General features: G+C 50.9%; 1 long non-coding RNA gene across 1 annotated transcript; it reads left to right on the top strand.

The window, feature by feature from the left end:
* The first annotated feature begins 3778 nt into the window (after nucleotides 1-3778).
* On the top strand, nucleotides 3779-6285 carry LOC135978109 (uncharacterized). Its single transcript, XR_010595524.1, has 3 exons — nucleotides 3779-4020; nucleotides 4420-4515; nucleotides 5683-6285. It is a non-coding gene; the product is annotated as an uncharacterized LOC135978109 (long non-coding RNA).
* Nucleotides 6286-7107: the final 822 nt, after the last annotated feature.

The raw sequence follows: 7107 nt of genomic DNA, 5'->3' as shown, positions 1-7107 counted from the left end.
TTTGAGGACAGATTTGGTTACTGATGTGTCAGAGCAGAGCAGTTTTATGGCTAAATGCTTGAGGATGCGGGGGAGAGCGAGCAAACGCTCACCCTCAGACTCTTTGGATTTGTGTGGTATCTCTTTAAGACAGAGTCCAGCCTTGGAAATGATAGCAGTTACGAATATGAAAACTGGTGGACTGGCTCTGGTCTGGGGTAGTGCAAATTACTTGCCTGGCTGGGAAAGGAAGGACTTGCTAATAGCTGTTAGCACAGAGGGCCCACCCCATCAGCCAGTGAATTCTGTTAAGCAAGAAAAATCAGGGTTTAATCCTGCTGGACAAGGGGGAAAGAGAAAACTGAATTTTGCAAAGGAAAGCCACAGGTTAACCCTAAAATGCCCAAACTCCAATGGTATTGAGCCAAAGGTGTGGCATGACAAACATGACTGTAGATGAACACTTGCAATGAACTTGTTGTTATTGCTAAATTTTGTAATGAATGGGTTGCTATTGCCACAAACTGTAAAAATGTACAATGTGCCTAATCTTTTGGAGAATCCCTTGAACATGTTAAAAGGAATACATGAAAACACGCGTTATGTTAAAAGGCCTTGTTACACTGGTGTTTCACAGTTCATGCCTATAAACAATATGGGAACTTTTCACAGGGGAAAAGACATTCCAGACCTAATGTGCTGTATGAAAAGGAAGACTGAGGCACACTACCATATTGCTTTCATGGCTAAATGCCAAGATTCCTGTACTATAAAGAACATTAATATCTGCATTTATTCGATGTTAATTGGGTTCCAAACATTTGCCCGAGCTTGTATGGATAAAGTAACGGTTTTCTTTAGCTCTTGGCAAGATCACATGAGACATACAGGAACAATGCTGCCGAAGCAGATCCAATCCACTATTGTTCTAACTAAGTTTTACCTTGAGTTTGTAAAGAGGTTCAATCATGTGGTTGAACATGATTTTGATAAACCATTTCTGTTATACACTGGTATGGCTTCTAACCCAATATTAGCTGTAGTGAGACAGAACCCAGGATGGGGAGCTCTTGGGATGCAGTCAGTGATGTTTGTGTCATCCCTTCCTGCATCAATTTTGCGTTGGGGGTGTGATGTTATTGACATAAACTGGGACCGTATAGATCATTGTTGCAACCAAGGTCCTGTAGTGGCACCCAAATCTTGTATAAAGGGGGTCAAATGGGGTGTCTAGGACAAGGTTATGGTTTACTGGTTATGATTATGCTGTCTATATGTGTGTATCAGTTTTGTAGTCGAAGTTATGAATATTGGCTCTATACTGTCTGTATGGCAAACTTATGCTATGCTTCTGGGTGACATCCCAGACAAGCTGAGATTAGCTCTGCCTAGCCTGCTTGATGGCCCATTAAGGACCATCAGCTATACAATGGACCCATTGAGAGAAGGCAGATACGCCTTGTAACTCAGCAAAGTATGCAGGGACTGGCCCATGTGACTCCAGGCTCCATCTTGCTGTAATTTTCCACAGTAAGAACAAAGAGGTGTTCTTACACCTGGAAAAGACTATATAAGGCTGATGCCTCATCTCCATCGGGTCTTCAATCCTGCTTCTTACCTCTGGAGGAACTTTGCTACAAACTGAAGCTCTGAACAAAGGACTGAGGACCCATCCCGGCTGGGGATGTATTCCAGAGACTTGATTTGAACCTGCAGTTTATTCCATCGCCGCTGCAAGCCTGAACCAAGAACTTTGCCATTACTGTATGTAATTGATTCCACTTAACCAATCCTAACTCTCATCTCTATCTTTTCCTTTTATGAATAAACCTTTAGATTTTAGATTCTAAAGGACTGGCAGCAGCGTGATTTGTGGGTAAGATCTGATTTGTATATTGACCTGGGTCTGGGGCTTGGTCCTTTGGGATCAGGAGAACCTTTTTCTTTTACTGGGGTATTGGTTTTCATAACCATTTGTCCCCATAACGAGTGGCACTGGTGGTAATAATGGGAAACTGGAGTATCTAAGGAGATTGCTTGTGAGACTTGCGGTTAGCCAGTGGGATGAGACCGAAGTCTTAGTCTGGCTGGTTTGGTTGGCCTTAGAGGTGGAAAAACCCCAGCCTTGGGCTGTAACTGCCCTGTTTTAGCAATTTGTCCTGAGTTGGCACTCTCAGTTGGGTTCCGCCAGAACCGCATTGTCACAGACATACCGGGGGGGGGGAACTCCTCGGGGATGGGGGGGCTGTCACACAGCTGGGCAATTTTACCCGGCTGGGCAGGAGTGACTGTCTCCCTGGAGCTGGGGTCTCAGCCCAGGTGTCTCTCTGCCCTTCCCCCCAGTAGCGCCCCACATTGAGTTCCAGCCCCACATTCACACCCACAAGTGCTGGTGGGTTCCAATCCCAGCTGAACACGCCCACCCGGCCCTAGTGCGGAGCAGAAGGGCCCAGCGCTGCCCCACAGACCCTCTGGCTCTCCGAGCCCGCTCTTACCCATCACCGCAGCACGTCTGGCCCATGCTGAACGCTGCTGCTCTGTGCAGAGAGGCTGGCACTTCTTGCTCCTGCCGTACGAGGAGCAGGTGCTGCTACCGACTGCTCCCCCTAACCCCCGCCCTGCTGCGCTCTGGGGATGCTGCCCTGCTGTGGAGCTCTCAGGTATCTTGAACTGGAATTTGTTTGGAGAGAAACTGCTAAGGAGCCTTATCAGCCCCGAGCAGAGAGTACCTGGGAGCCTGCCTGGGTCGGGCGGGTCTGGTACAGCCTCCCCCCAGATAAGGCTCTTCCCTGGACCTGCCACCCATTGGAATCTGGAACGATTCCCTCCGAGGTAACACCCGGGGCAGCCAGGGCAGGGCAGGGTACGGCCTGCTCCCCTGGAGCGTTAGGGCTTTCAGGAGTCAGAGGTGCCAGCAGAGCAGGTTGTACGTTAAAGCAACGAAGGCAGTTGGGGGGCAGAGGAATTGGGTGCTTTGCCATTGCACTTGATCAGCTCAATTTGAAAATTCTTTCAAAGGAAATCCAGATGTATACATCTGACTGGGGTACATGTACACACATACACACGCACACTCACATGTGCACACACTCATGTGCACATACACATACACGCATACATACACACATGTACACATACACATAGGTACAGATGTACACATACACGTACACACGCTGTCCCTGGAGCGCCCCAGGATGCGACTGACGGGGTGGCTGGCTATTATGGAGGCAGAAGGGGGTTGGGAGAAAATAATCAAGAAGAACTTTTGCTGAAAATGCAAACCTAAGCTGGAAATCTGTGCAGGGCTGGGTCAGCGAAAATGATCTTTTGAGCTGTTCTTATTAACCGTGGTCCTGTACTTCCTGGTTTGCGTCGGACCCAGGCAGGAGACTGGGCTGCTCTCAGCTGTAGAAGCCATTGGAATGAGCCAGGTCGGAATGAGCCAGGCCCTCAGAGCCTTCTGCCACCAATCGCCCCAGCAGTCACTGATCCACACCAAACCACGTCCTTCCAGTCAGGCAGTTTCATATGCACACGTCAAACCCTTGGTTTGCCACTCAGACACCACGGTGATGGGCACAGTAAGGACCGAGAGACGCTAAACAGGCAGACAGACAAGGAAATAGTGGCCCTGCCTACAGGTGTGTGTGTGGTGCAAACGGATGAACACCAGTTGCTGGCTGAAGGCACAACCTTAATTCCTGCATCCCCTGTCTGTCAGCTATCGTTCGCTTGGCAGCCTGAGCTCCGATTTCTAACGCAGTGTTTTGCTCTGGCCTATTGTGGTTCTCATGTCCGGGGGCGCCTTGGCCCCTGGTATCAGGAGCGGTGCTAAGGAGGCTGCTTTTCAAAGGTCCTTAAGTAGGGTTGCCAACTTTCTACTTGCACAAAACCAAACGCCCTTGACCCAACCCCTTTCATGCCCTTCCCCAAGGCCCCACCCCCACTCACTCCAGCCCAGCCCACCTCTCTCAGTCGTTCGCTCTCACACCCTCACTCACTTTCACTGGGCTGGAGCTGGGGGTTGGAGTGCAAGGAGGGGTGAGGGCTCCGGTGGGGATGCGGGCTCTGGGATTGGGCTGGAGATTAGGGGGTTGGGGTGCCAGAGGGGGATCCGGGCTGGGACAGAGGGTTGGGGTGCGGACTCTGGGAGGGAGTTTGGGTGCGGGAGGGGGCTCAGGGCTGGGGTAGGGGATTGGGGTGGGGGTGTGGGGTCTGGGAGGGATTAGGGTACAGGAGGGGGTTCCGACCTGGGGCAGAGGGTTGGGGTGCCGGGTGTGAGGTCTGGGAGGGAATTTGGGTGTGGGAGGGGGTTCCGACCTGGGGCAGGGTTTCTGGGTGCAAGCTCCGGCCAGGCGGCGCTTACCTCAGCCAGCTCTTGGTCAATGGCACACCGGTGCTAATGCAGGCTCCTGACCCCTGGTCTCCCTCCGCTGGCAGGCTCTGAGCAAGGCCTGCCCAGAGAACATGGATGACGAGCTCTCGATCCTGCTGACAGCACCCCCCAGCACAGACAAACTCCAGCACATCTTGGAGGTGAGCAGAATGGGGAGGGGCCACAGGGGTTTTACCTTAGCCCTGGGGACTCCTAGAAAGAAGAGACTGGAAAATCCATATTTCTATTAGATCCTTCCGAGTATGCATTGGTGATATAAACTCACTGGGTGACCTTGGGGTAACTCACTTCCCCCTTACGGCATCAGTCTTCTCCACTATCAAATCTACACTGGGGAAGAAGGACAGAAGCCCCGACAATCACCTTCCCCTCTGGGTGTCTGGTCCTGGGAGCCGAAACCAACTGGACTATCTGCCCCATCTCCTAAACTGCCCTGTCTTTCCCTCCTAGGGCCTTGTCCTTAGTGCTCAGCCTGGCCCCTTCCCAGCTTGTCCCTGACCTTTAAAGGACTCTCCAAGCCCCTCCCATGCCTGCTTCCCTTGGGGTCTCTCTCCTGGCTGAGTACAGGCTGCCCTTCTATCTCTCAGCAGGCCTGGGTCCTAATCACAGGCTGCGTCTTGTCACGTGACCCCCACACTTATTCCCTTCACCCTAGGGACCTGCATCACCTGGGCCAGGTGCAGTTGAGCTCCAACCCCTTTCCCTGCCATCTCACCCTGGGACAGGTTGAAACTGGTAACCTGTGGGTAACAGTAACTGGTTGCTCCCAAAGGTGCTGAAGACACAATGGAAGAGGAAATCCTTTGGCCTGGATTGAAATTATTCCGACTGAAAGTGAATGAGAGAAAATAGGTCCAGAGTTCTCTTCCTAGCAGCAGAAAATGTAGCGATTGATAGAGGTTCAGGTCAGAAAGGACCATTATGTGCATCTAGTCGCCCCTCCTGTATAACTCAGGGCTAGAATGTGACCACGTGGTTCCTTCAGCCAACCATAGCATGGGACTGAGTCAGAGCACGTCTTTTGGAACGACATCCACATGCAGGAGAGCCAGCTGGCTACCAGAAAATCTCTCTTCTGCAGTGACGTGGGGTTAAGGAACACGGGGGAAAAGACATGGCGGCTGTGACTAAACTTAGAGCAGCAAGGCCAGGAAAACCAGGGTTAGGTCCCAGGCCTGGCTATCAGATCTGCTGTTTTCTATTCCTGGCTTTGGGACCATGAGCGAGTCTCTGCACCGCTGGGTGCCTCGGTTTCCCCAGCTGTCAAGGAGCTAATCAAGGTTTTGTTTCTTCTCCCCATTTTACAGGGTGGGAAACCGAGACACAGTTGGGACCTGTCTACACTACAGGTCTGTCGTGCGTTTGTAATCTGCTGACCCCCACATGTTGTTCAGAGCCTATGGACAACACAGCTCCTAAAGGTACGTTTGTTCTGTGCTTATCCCCTCTGTACCAGCAGGGCTGGACAGCATTTCTCACTGTGATGTGGGGAGCAGGTCCTGGGTACTAAGGGTCTGAAGAAGCTCTCAAGGACTAATTTTTTAAAATAATTGTTATCAATGAATTGGGAGAAAACATACAATCACTGCGGATAAGATTGAGGGGTGACAAAATACAGGCAGAGTGGTAATTCCTGATGGGGAGAGGGCAGTGATACAGAGCGATCTGGCTCATTCGGCCAGCTGGACCCATTCAAAGAAAACAAGTTTGAGCAGAGCCCAATGCAAGGTCCTATACGTGGCAACAAGGCACGTCGGCCACACCTCCAGAATGGGGACGTGGATCCAGGAAAGCAGTGACTCTGAAAAGGATTTAGGGGCCAGAGTGGAGAAGCCACTCAACATGAGCTCCCAGTGTGATGCTGTGGTGAACAGGGCTAAAGCCATCATTAGACGTAGGAGCAGAGCCGTGAGTAGAAGTGTTGAAGTGCCTTAATGGAGAGAAAATACTGGGTATTAAAGGGCTCTCTAGTATAGCAGAGAAAGGCAGAACAAGACCCAATGGCTGGAAGGTGAAAAGAGACAAATTCCTATGACAAATAAGGCACAAATATTCAACAGCGAGGATGATTGACCACAGGAAGAAGCTGCCAAGGAAAGTGGTGGATTCTCCATCTCTTGATGTCATTAATAAAGACTAGATGCCTTTCCGGAATGTGTTTGCCCCAAAAGTAGCTATTGTGGTAGACAGGAGGCCTGTGATATGCAGGGGGTCAGATTAGATGCTCTAACGGTCTCTGCTGCCCATAAAGTCTACTCATTTCTGAGAAACCGAGTGTAGCATTGGGAGCAGCTTGTGATGTTTTACTGTCTAGCCGGCTTGCTTTCTAGAATGAACACTCATTGAGTGGGGTGATCCACAGGGAGTAGCTCAAACCTCCAGAGTGTCAGCCCTGTGGCAGGACATTAGCACTGCAGAGGAGGGGTGTGTGTGGCAGTGACATCACAAAGGCCTTTTGCAGAACCTCAGCCTATTGGCCAAAGGTGCAGGGGAGGTGGTGACCTCACAGAGGGATGCTGACATCAGCCAGGCAGGACAGGGGCGCAGGGCCAGGGAAACCTCAGAGACCCCTGTGGCTTTGCTTCAGCAAGTCCCCTTCTCGAGATCTCTCTTTGAGGTCTGAGAGAGTATTTGGGTTCATGTATGTGAGCACCAGGAGGAACCTCTTTTGAGTTTTCTCCTTTCTTTTTCCTGATTTCACTAGAAAACTGACGTCCCTGTTTAGAAGGTAA

Source organism: Chrysemys picta, unplaced genomic scaffold (genome assembly GCF_011386835.1).
Source record: "Chrysemys picta bellii isolate R12L10 unplaced genomic scaffold, ASM1138683v2 scaf119, whole genome shotgun sequence".
Taxonomy (NCBI): Eukaryota; Metazoa; Chordata; order Testudines; family Emydidae; genus Chrysemys; species Chrysemys picta.
This window is presented reverse-complemented; position numbering and strand designations above follow the sequence as displayed.